The 10,601-nt window shown below is 45.5% G+C and overlaps 5 non-coding genes across 5 annotated transcripts; all 5 read left to right on the top strand.

Annotated features, from left to right (window-relative positions):
• The first annotated feature begins 4,215 nt into the window (after positions 1–4,215).
• Trnak-cuu (transfer RNA lysine (anticodon CUU)) lies at positions 4,216–4,288 on the top strand. Its single transcript has one exon. It is a non-coding gene; the product is annotated as a tRNA-Lys (tRNA).
• A 238-nt stretch (positions 4,289–4,526) lies between these two features.
• Trnak-cuu (transfer RNA lysine (anticodon CUU)) lies at positions 4,527–4,599 on the top strand. The gene has a single exon. It is a non-coding gene; the product is annotated as a tRNA-Lys (tRNA).
• A 5,142-nt stretch (positions 4,600–9,741) lies between these two features.
• Positions 9,742–9,814, top strand: Trnak-cuu (transfer RNA lysine (anticodon CUU)). Its single transcript has one exon. It is a non-coding gene; the product is annotated as a tRNA-Lys (tRNA).
• Positions 9,815–10,052: 238 nt separating this feature from the next.
• Trnak-cuu (transfer RNA lysine (anticodon CUU)) lies at positions 10,053–10,125 on the top strand. Its single transcript has one exon. It is a non-coding gene; the product is annotated as a tRNA-Lys (tRNA).
• A 238-nt stretch (positions 10,126–10,363) lies between these two features.
• Positions 10,364–10,436, top strand: Trnak-cuu (transfer RNA lysine (anticodon CUU)). Its single transcript has one exon. It is a non-coding gene; the product is annotated as a tRNA-Lys (tRNA).
• Positions 10,437–10,601: the final 165 nt, after the last annotated feature.

Here is a 10,601-nt window from a genome sequence, read left to right as displayed (position 1 = left end):
AGGCAGGGATCAGGTACAAGTTTTCTTCTATTTGTTTTCCTTATAATATGCAACATACTGCACATAGTAAAGAAGGGTTCTGGATTCTAAACCAATGCAGTTGAAATCCTTAGTTTACCCCAAGCTGTACTATTGTTGTCTAATCTGGGGAAACACCACAGAGGGCAACTACAATAAAATTGCAGTACACAAAAAAAGAAAGAATGCCTGGTATACGACAACCATGTCTACAGGTTGTCTACAGGTGCAATGTGCTGGACCCTCGTTGCAAAGAGGCCCAGCAGGGGTGCCACTACAATCCATCCATCCAGCCCCTCAGCTCCTTCAAGACATGCAAAATACAGTAGACAAAGCGTTCACTTGGAAATCAGACATTTACACAAAATTGCCTTGCAAATTCAGGATCTTTTAGCGCCATCCCAAACACTTGCCATTACGGTATGAAATCTATCACTGTACCACCTTACAAGGTTCCACTGCTACGGACCAACTACAGAAATCAGCAGAAACTGTTCCTCTTCCGAACAATTTTTTTCAGCTGATTGGAAATGGCCTTGGTGTGTCCAGTTTCAAAACAGAGTTACACAAACTTGTTGAAGTGTTATTAGAGACAGTCCACTCTGTTATGTATTTTTTTTGTGTGTGTGTGTGAAAATGTGGACAGCTCGGTGCAATTGTGTATTTTATTTATGTGTTTGTGATTTGCTGTACGCTCGTAGTAGTAATATCTCAGTTATCGCATTTATGTGGCTTTTTTAACAATGTTAGGGTGATGACTTCATGGAAGTGGAAGGAACAGGAGAGGAAGACATCTGGCAATGGTCATGACAGTTGTCCGTCAGGTACGGGATCAATTTCTTTTATAAATGTGGTATATAGCGTGAAGTTGTTACTAATCAAAAGTTTTTTGTTCCCTTTAAAGGAATCTACAGGTGGTGAGCACGCATAAGGAACTGACATATCTCAATACAACTTAGATCTGCCTGTTGCACATGAGATGTGTGACTCTACTTACACACACAAGCTCCTGCAGGTTCGATGCATGTATATTTTGAAACACGAAAGACAGAGTGCTAAAAATATATCTGAGGTGAAAAATTGAGCAGTTCACTGCAGTAATTCTATCGATTTATTTTCAGCATTTTGGGAAAAATATAGTGATGGCAAGATTACCTGTGTTGTACTGCCAGACCATCTGCTGTTGGAGTTCCATGTCCCAGTTATTATATATAATAGCTGTTTGACGTTATTACATATTTATTATGCAAGTTTTGTGCCTGTGAGTTCCTGTAAATGTGCTCTGCGGTGATCATACTGGACAGAGAGCTATGCCTGTATAATAACAGTGACTAATGTTCTCCTGCCCATAAACCTATTCCTAGGGTACATCTGCACCCTTGGAAGTCACTGGAGAGGCATGTTAGCTTAGCTCAATTGGTAAGGGCCCTGGATCGGTAATACAGAAGATGTGGGTTCAAGTCCTACTACTGGCTAACCTTTCCAGTGACTGCCTTCTTTCATCATTCATTTCTTAGGCACTTGATGCTTTGTATGTATTTGCCTTTTCTATGTGTTCCAGTCTCAGAACATCAACTGCCATGTTCAAAAGAAGTGGAATATGCCTCTGCAATCTGGAACCCATCCCAACATCTCTTAATCGACAAAGTAGAATTTGTACAGAACCGCACGGTTTGTTGCTCGTGATTATCATCCTTTTTCCAGCGTCTCAGCCATTAAAGCCAAACTCTTTCTTACTCCTTTGATTACCAGATGAAAGGTATCAGGCCTGGCATTCTTTCATAAGTTATATCACAGTCACACTCCTCCCCACCCCACTTACTGTCAATATCCTCACAAGTTACTTCCAAGACTTGATGACTCGCACAAAGTACTTGCTCCACCTACACAAACAAAAAAATTCCTCTACTCTCCACACCAGCTGATGGTGTCAAACTGGAATGACGTTCCTGCCCACATAGCATCAGAACAAAATGTATCGTCATTTATTTCCAAGTGCTATGATCGTTTTCAGATCGAATGAATTTCTTTGTGGTGAGTGAACGAATTTTGTTTGCATCATTTTGGTATTTGTCTTTTTTTGATAAAAAACCTCCCGCATTTATGTAAGTCCCTTCACAAGGGTCTTTAAGTAAACAAATGAAATGAAGAACTTCGTGATACCTTCATAGTTGGAGCATTTTTAATGCATATTTTAAAACACTGGCTGCTAAAAATGTGTCAGACACCGTTACAAAGGCTGCCGTCTGTATCAGGTGAATCATGATTTTCCCCAGAAGCCCAATAATGTATAACGCTGCATCACATATGCTATTTTGGAGCAATCTCTGCAGACATATTATGAAGATATTATCTGAGTGCCACAATAAACTATATGAACCACATTTCATGTTACATCATCTTCGACTAAAACATGCCTATTTGAGTATTTGAGCAGCCCAAGATACAAAGCTTGGTTCCTCAAGGTCTACATCCTACTCGAACTGGGTGTGCATTTTGCACACAAAAGGAAAATTTAGAATAAAAAAATGGCTAGGAAGCAAGCGAACTGGGGTTTTACATCATGCATGGAAGATTGAGGTTTTCGATAGTCAACTTGTGTAGTGAGCACTTCTGGAGGACTGAGAGCAGGAACCAAGGTCACACACAGGGTAACCTGCATAACAGTGTGATTTACTTCCACATAATGATCATTAAAATACTTGAGGTGCTTAAACGATACTATTTGGGTGCTATCAGACAGTAAGAGTTCGAACAACACTTACGACATATTGACTGAATGGGTGGACAAAAGGATGCGTCAGAACAGGGTTGGATTTGTGGTGTGGTGGAATTGAGAGTCCAATGTAATTCTTACTAGGCGGAGCAGGCTGATGAGATGGTGCTTTGTGTCATCGGTCAGCACAGTGGTTTATCCAGAATCCCAAGGATGGAGGAGTGTTGAAAAAAGTTCGGGGGGAGGGGGGGTCATTATTATAGTTGCATCATTACCGACATGTGTCTACAGCTGAAATTGCAAGGGCACCCCCTGTAGGGGGTACTTCCACCTAGTATCTTGGGTATTTAAAGCATGTAGTAGTTACTATGGGAAAGGCTTTGCGTATCCTGTTCACCGCGCAGACTGGTATAACAGTTCTCTTGTTTTTGTCAAGTCTGTGCAACATCCATCTCACGAACTGTTGGTATGTAGTGTACGTATCTATTTCCTGTATGAGACACGCAAGCTTTGAACAAAGCTAAAGCTAGTAGGACGCCGAGTATTAATTCAGCTGCAGTCTTTCTGAATAAGTGACGAACAATAACGGAAAGTTCAGAAAAACTATTTTGTATTGAAACCAACCAGCATGATTGTGCACGAGACACGTACGCTTCTTACTTGTGAATATGAGCGGTAGGTTCGTGCTGCCCTCGAAGTTCTAAATATATGCTACTTTAGGAGCAGCTCCTTGCAACATAAGCACTCGACTTCTTTCGGCATTATTATGCAATGAACCACTCCGGCCCCTTTACACGGCGCCGTCAAACATGAAATTTACACACACTGTTCATGTGCTTCATCGTGATGGATGCTGAAAGCTCATCTAACAGTCTGTCGTTGGAACTTCCTCTTCATGCTGAAGTCGACTCGCGGCTCAACATTTCAAAAGCAAGGCCTCCAAACTCTGCTGCACGTAGCAGGTGCCTCTCAGCTGCTGAAAGGTAGCTGAAAAGCTGACTTCTCGACTCCGCTGTGCTTCCGCGTCCATATTGAAAAAGCACCCAGCAATACGGAAGTTGCGGAAATCACCCGAACTTTTGGTGTGGACTTTCCACCAATAAACGTCGCGGGCGTTTGACGTCATACACATGGGAAAACCACTGCATAATAGCTAGAGTTTTGCGCTGATCGCACGAGTTGAGGGCAGAAATCGAAACCGCTTTTCGGCTCCTTGTTTGGAATAGTTTGCGGCTCCGCAGAAACGAAACGTTTCAGTTGTAACCTGGAGGCACCATATAGGTTCGTTATCCATACAAACAAAGACATTGACCAGGTTCTGGTCAGAGACCCTTTAAGGGAGGAGCAGGTTGTTGTAAATGCGGTGTTCTACGTACTCGTTGACTCAAAATTCATCCGTTAATTTAATCTTAAATTAATAATAGAAAAAAAACACTAAGGTGCATGGCGCTTCTGCTCTTCCTCTGTCACGTGGTCGTGTAGCCCGGCTAGCTCAGTCGGTAGAGCACGAGACTCTTAATCTCGGGGTCGTGGGTTCGACCCCCACGTTGGGCGTTTTGTTTTACACTGTACGACTCCCCCAGAATTCCATATTCATCACGCTCAACTGCGCTCTAAATCATTGTAATGTCAAGATAATAGACCTTTAAGGGAGCAGCAGGTTGTTGTAAATGCGGTGTTCTACGTACTCGTTGACTCAAAATTCATCCATTAATTTAATCTTAAATTAATAATAGAAAAAAACACTAAGGTGCATGGCGCTTCTGCTCTTCCTCTGTCACGTGGTCGTGTAGCCCGGCTAGCTCAGTCGGTAGAGCACGAGACTCTTAATCTCGGGGTCGTGGGTTCGAGCCCCACGTTGGGCGTTTTGTTTTACACTGTACGGCTCCCCCAGAATTCCATATTCATCACGCTCAACTGCGCTCTAAATCATTGTAATGTCAAGATAATAGACCTTTAAGGGAGCAGCAGGTTGTTGTAAATGCGGTGTTCTACGTACTCGTTGACTCAAAATTCATCCATTAATTTAATCTTAAATTAATAATAGAAAAAAACACTAAGGTGCATGGCGCTTCTGCTCTTCCTCTGTCACATGGTCGTGTAGCCCGGCTAGCGTTTTTTTGCGAGCTCGTGCGAGTCGGCCGGACGCAAGAAATATGTGCTCTGATCGAGCGGCTTCTACGGCTAGGCCTAGCCGGGATGATGGATATAAATTTGTTCTGCCAATGATTCCTTCAGGTACTGTTGCCTTGAATACAGTTTTCCTACACGCGGACCCCGCTGGGCGACCGTACAACATTGGTCATTTTAGTGATGCACTCAAGGACAAAGTGAACCGGAGTCAGGTTACATCAGTTGGTCCCTTCGTATACAATCATCTGTGGGCCCTGACCTTCGATAATGTGGCTGCGAGGGACGAGTTGCTAACCCTTGGGGAAGTGACAGTAAAAGGGAAACGCTGCGTCATTCTAGACCCCCACAAAAAAGAGCTTCAAATCAAGCTACATTGGCTTCCGCAGCATGTACCTGACGAAGCTGTTGAGGCTGCTTTAGACCGTTTTGGTGTTGTGAAGAATATCACTCGAGAACGGTGGAGAGACTCTTTCTTTGAGGGCGCTGAGACGACCACTTGACAGATGTTTATTACTTTGAAGCGTGGTGTAACGGCAGATAACTTGCCGCATCAGATGTTTATCGCCGGATGTCAGATTCTAGTTGCCGTCCCAGGTAGGCCACCCCTGTGTCTGCGGTGCAAAGCAGTCGGCCATATTCGGAAGCAGTGCCACACCCCGTGGTGCAAGGTTTGTCGTCGCTTTGGCCATGCGGATGATGAATGTGTCGTGACCTATGCGTCTCAGGTTCGTCAACACACCAGCCACAGCGATCAGATGGACATAGAACTTGATGACGATGCCGACAGCAATCCGTCGCCTTGTGTACCCAGTGCTCCGCTTCAGCCCGCTGCTCTGCCTCAGCCGACATCGTCGGCCCCCCTCTCAGTGAGTCAGCCTCAGAAGTTGGTGGAAAATGGATGTCCGTCCTCGTCGGAACCACACCCAGTACCAGGAGATGGTCCTTCACAAGTCCCAGTCCTGGAAGGTGGAAATTGCAACAACTGGGCCGAGACCCGCGTAGAAGACGATGATAACGACCAATGGGTAACCCCGAGAAGGAAGAAGGGTAGAAGATCACCTCCGGCGACATTGCCCGTCAAGATTGTCGAAGTGGGGCACTCTGCCCTCGACGATGTCGGCTTTCAGTCGGAATAGTGCTGTTTGCTGTGCTGACATGTTGTCACATTGTGCTGTTGTGTGTCGTTGCATTGTACGTTTCCCTTGTTTTAAGACTCGGTTCTTGTGACTGTGCAGTTTGACTTCTTCAAGCGCGGTAAGTCTACTGCTACGAACTCACTCCTCTTGTTTGCCCATCCTGCATGTACGCTTCCCCACTCTCCTAATGACGCCTCCACAACTTACATTTGCCACACTTAACGTCAGGGGTTTGAATACAAAAAAGCGACAGTATCAACTGAAAAGACTCCTTGACAGCTTCCCACATGTCGACATTTTCGCACTCCAAGAAACAAAACTAGGTTCTCCGGAAAACACTGAGCAGATGTTATCCCAGTATTTTCTCGATGAGTTCGACGTTGTTGTTAGTGAGGCTGTGGGCTACTCAGCAGGTATTCTCCTTCTCGTGCGAAAACGCCTAGGCTACACTCACGTTTATCACGCGGTGGACAACGACGGTAGGGCTGTGATGCTTGATATCCTTATTGACAGAACGCCTTGGAGGATTCTAGTTATCTATGCTCCCAATGATGCAACCTTAAGGTGTGCGTACTTCGAATCCTTAACGCAATATTTGCAAGCCCGTGGTAACCTGGTCGTTTTAGGGGACTTTAACTGCGTGCTGTCAACTAGTGACCGGAGCGTTGCCTCTCAAGCGAAGGACCGCAGTGCCGAGTGTCTGCAGCGAATAGCACGTGATTATGGTTTAAGAGATGCCTGCGAATACAGCACACAGCCAGTGATAAGATACACTCACTTTCAAGGTACATCGCACGCACGACTGGATCGTATTTATCTTTCTGTCGCTCAGTGGAATACGGTGTGTGAGTACGAAGTGCACCCTGTTTATTTTACTGATCACTGCCTCGTGAAGGTCGCTATTGGGTGTCGCCCTCCTAGGCTGGGCAGCCCCAGGTCATGGAAGTTGTGGAAGATGAACGTTAGGTTGCTCCAAGATCCAGTTTTTGATGAGCGCGTGGTGGCCAATCTTTCACGGCTTCAACATGACCCGCGAAATTGGGCTGCTAAATGGGAAACATTCAAACAAGACGTGAGAGCCTTTGCTATAGAGAGAAGTAACGTGCTAGCCTACCTAGAAATGTATGAAGAGAACATGTTAAAGGAAGCACAACAAGAACTCACAAGACTGGAAGCAGATAACCCTGGGACGTTCTTGGAAGATTTAAATGAGATTCGTCTCCGTCTTGAACTTTTCAACAACAATCGGTATGAAGGCGCGAGGGTACGATCGAGAACGAAGAGGTTTTTGCCGGATATGACCGCGTCTAAAAGTCATGCTGCAGGAGAGCGTAAGCACACCGGCTCTCGACTCATCACGCGGTTGGTGGACCAAGGACATGTTGTCACAGACCTTGAACGCATGAAACAAATATTTGTTGACTACTATGAGAACCTGTTTGGGAGGCCAACTGCCACGGTGGACGACGATTTGATCCAGTCGTTTCTCTCTCATATGCCCAAGTTAAACGAGCAAGAGAAAGATGTCCTGGACGCTGAAGTTACAGAGGCGGAAATCCATTCTGCAATACAGAGTTTGAATTTTAACCGTTCTCCTGGACCTGATGGCTTGGGAGCTGAGTTCTACAAGCGGTACGTGGACCTGCTGGTGCCCATTCTACAATGCGTCTACGCGGAAGCTGAGAGTAACGGGATCTTCTCGCACAGTTTTCGAAGGTCCCATACTGTGCTCATACCCAAAAAAGTGGCGGAGACACGGTTACCCAAGGTGACCGATTATCGGCCTATCGCACTCTGTAATGTGGACTATAAGGTGTATGCCAAAGTACTTGCTGCCAGGCTCCAGCTTGTGGTGACACAACTTGTTGGCGATCATCAGACATGCGCAATCAGGAACAGGACCATACAAACAAACATCCATGTTGTCCGCTCAGTTCTAGACTGGTGTCGACTTGAAGGAAGTCATGTAGCCCTGCTGCAAGTGGACCTCTCTAAGGCTTTTGATCGGGTGTGTCACGATTATTTGTTTTCGCTCTTGCATTACGTCAACATGGGAGACAAGTTCGTAAGCCGAATCAAGTTGTGCTATGAACAGGTTGCAACGAGCCTGGTAATTAACGGCACTCTTACCGCGCCAGTGCCCCTTCGAGCTTCAGTACGACAAGGCTGTCCCATGTCGTCCCTACTATTTGATCTATACCTTGAGCCGTTATGCCAGCGTATCATCTCTCGTGATGATATACGTGGTTTCGAGCTTCGCGACGCTGTGGTGAAGGTCGTGGCGTACGCGGATGACCTTGCGTTTCTCGTGACAGACAAGCCAAGTGTCGTCAAAGTTATTCACGAACTTCATGTGTTTGGTCAAGTCTCTGGGGCACGTCTAAACAAGGACAAATCTCTGGGGATACGGTGCGGGCAATGGGGAACAGCCCCGGAATTCTTTTGTGGCGTTCAGTGGCAAACCCGTGGTCCTTGCTACCTTGGGGTCCCGTTAGACAAAAGTTGTAACACGACCTCCTTGTGGTCGGAGCGATTACAAAACATTAGGACACATGCTTCGACCTGGAAAAAACAAGATCTCTCAATGTTTCAACGAGCTTCTGTGTCCAATGTTTTTCTGGCCGCTAAGCTGATTTACCTCTTGCAAGTCCTGCAATGCTCCCGCAAAATTATACATCGTTGTCATCGCATATTTGCCACCACAATATGGTGTTCAACGTTCGAAAGGATGCGAAGACAAAACCTGTTCAAGAAAGTCAAGGACGGCGGACTAGGCTTACAGCATCTCTACATCAAGCAACTCGTCATGAGACTGTTTTTTTATAGGCAGAGTTCACACCCGATTCTGGAAACCATCAAGCGGGCCCTTGCGTACAACTACATTCCCGATATATATGTTGGGTTTCACGAAGAAAGTCTACGCTTAAGCGGGTTCTACAAAGAGGTTGTCGAGAGCCTAAACTTCTTGAAGGCTAGATTCAGCTTAGAGTAACTCTTTTCTGTCGCCAAGAAAACGTTGGTAGCTCATCTTCTCGATGTACTCTTTCCTGTGCCCGTCTACCGTCAAATCCCCTCCGGATGGCACGGCACGGATGTATTGTGCAGAGTCAGGAAGATGCCGGTCAAGCCCAACATGAAGTCATTTTTCTTTAAATTACACACGTCCACACTGCCCGTGAAAGCTTGGCTTCGACAGAAGGGATTCTATGTTCCGTGGTCCGTGAATTGCAGATTTTGCAACACGCCCGAGACTGTCGATCACCTTTTTCTGGACTGCACAGAAGCTTTATTCTTTTGGGATGACTTACAGTTCAAAGTCCTTAAGCGCCGTCTTTCGCTTAATCCTCACACTATCCGCTTCCTCCCATTACGCCCCGGTGAAAATGTGAGATACGATATCGTTCTTCTTGTTGCCATGTACTGTTTGTGGAAGCTTCGTATGGCCGATAGGAACGAAGAGCCCTTGTGTCCTCCTATGAAATATTTCAAAGCCGAACTACTGCAGGTAAAGTTAGCTTGTACTCAGCTCTTAGAAGTGCCTGAGTGGTTAGATACAGTCTGCGAAAGGCTGAATGTTTTGTAGAAATTGTGTTATTAACGTGTCCGGTATAGAGGAGAAACATCGTATTCTCCCTCTGTGATTTTGTCGTATTGTGCATGGTATTGCGAGGTATTGAGTCGACGTGACTCAGAGTAGTAAGCTCTGAAAAATAAAGGTGGAAATGAAAAAAAAAAAAAGCCCGGCTAGCTCAGTCGGTAGTGCACGAGACTCTTAATCTCGGGGTCGTGGGTTCGAGCCCCACGTTGGGCGTTTTGTTTGAGACTGTACGACTCCCCCAGAATTCCATATTCATCACGCTCAACTGCGCTCTAAATCATTGTAATGTCAAGATAATAGACCTTTAAGGGAGCAGCAGGTTGTTGTAAATGCGGTGTTCTACGTACTCGTTGACTCAAAATTCATCCATTAATTTAATCTTAAATTAATAATAGAAAAAAACACTAAGGTGCATGGCGCTTCTGCTCTTCCTCTGTCACATGGTCGTGTAGCCCGGCTAGCTCAGTCGGTAGTGCACGAGACTCTTAATCTCGGGGTCGTGGGTTCGAGCCCCACGTTGGGCGTTTTGTTTTACACTGTACGACTCCCCCAGAATTCCATATTCATCACGCTCAACTGCGCTCTAAATCATTGCAATGTCAAGATAATAGACCTTTAAGGGAGCAGCAGGTTGTTGTAAATGCGGTGTTCTACGTACTCGTTGACTCAAAATTCATCAATTAATTTAATCTTAAATTAATAATAAAAAAAAACACTAAGGTGCATGGCGCTTCTGCTCTTCCTCTGTCACATGGTCGTGTAGCTCGGCTAGCTCAGTCGGTAGAGCACGAGACTCTTAATCTCGGGGTCGTGGGTTCGAGCCCCACGTTGGGCGTTTTGTTTTACACTGTACGACTCCCCCAGAATTCCATATTCATCACGCTCAACTGCGCTCTAAATCATTGTAATGTCAAGATAGTAGACCTTTAAGGGAGCAGCAGGTTGTTGTAAATGCGGTGTTCTACGTACTCGTTTACTCAAAATTCATCAATTAATTTAA

Source organism: Ornithodoros turicata, chromosome 1 (genome assembly GCF_037126465.1).
Source record: "Ornithodoros turicata isolate Travis chromosome 1, ASM3712646v1, whole genome shotgun sequence".
Classification (NCBI taxonomy): Eukaryota; Metazoa; Arthropoda; class Arachnida; order Ixodida; family Argasidae; genus Ornithodoros; species Ornithodoros turicata.
This window is presented reverse-complemented; position numbering and strand designations above follow the sequence as displayed.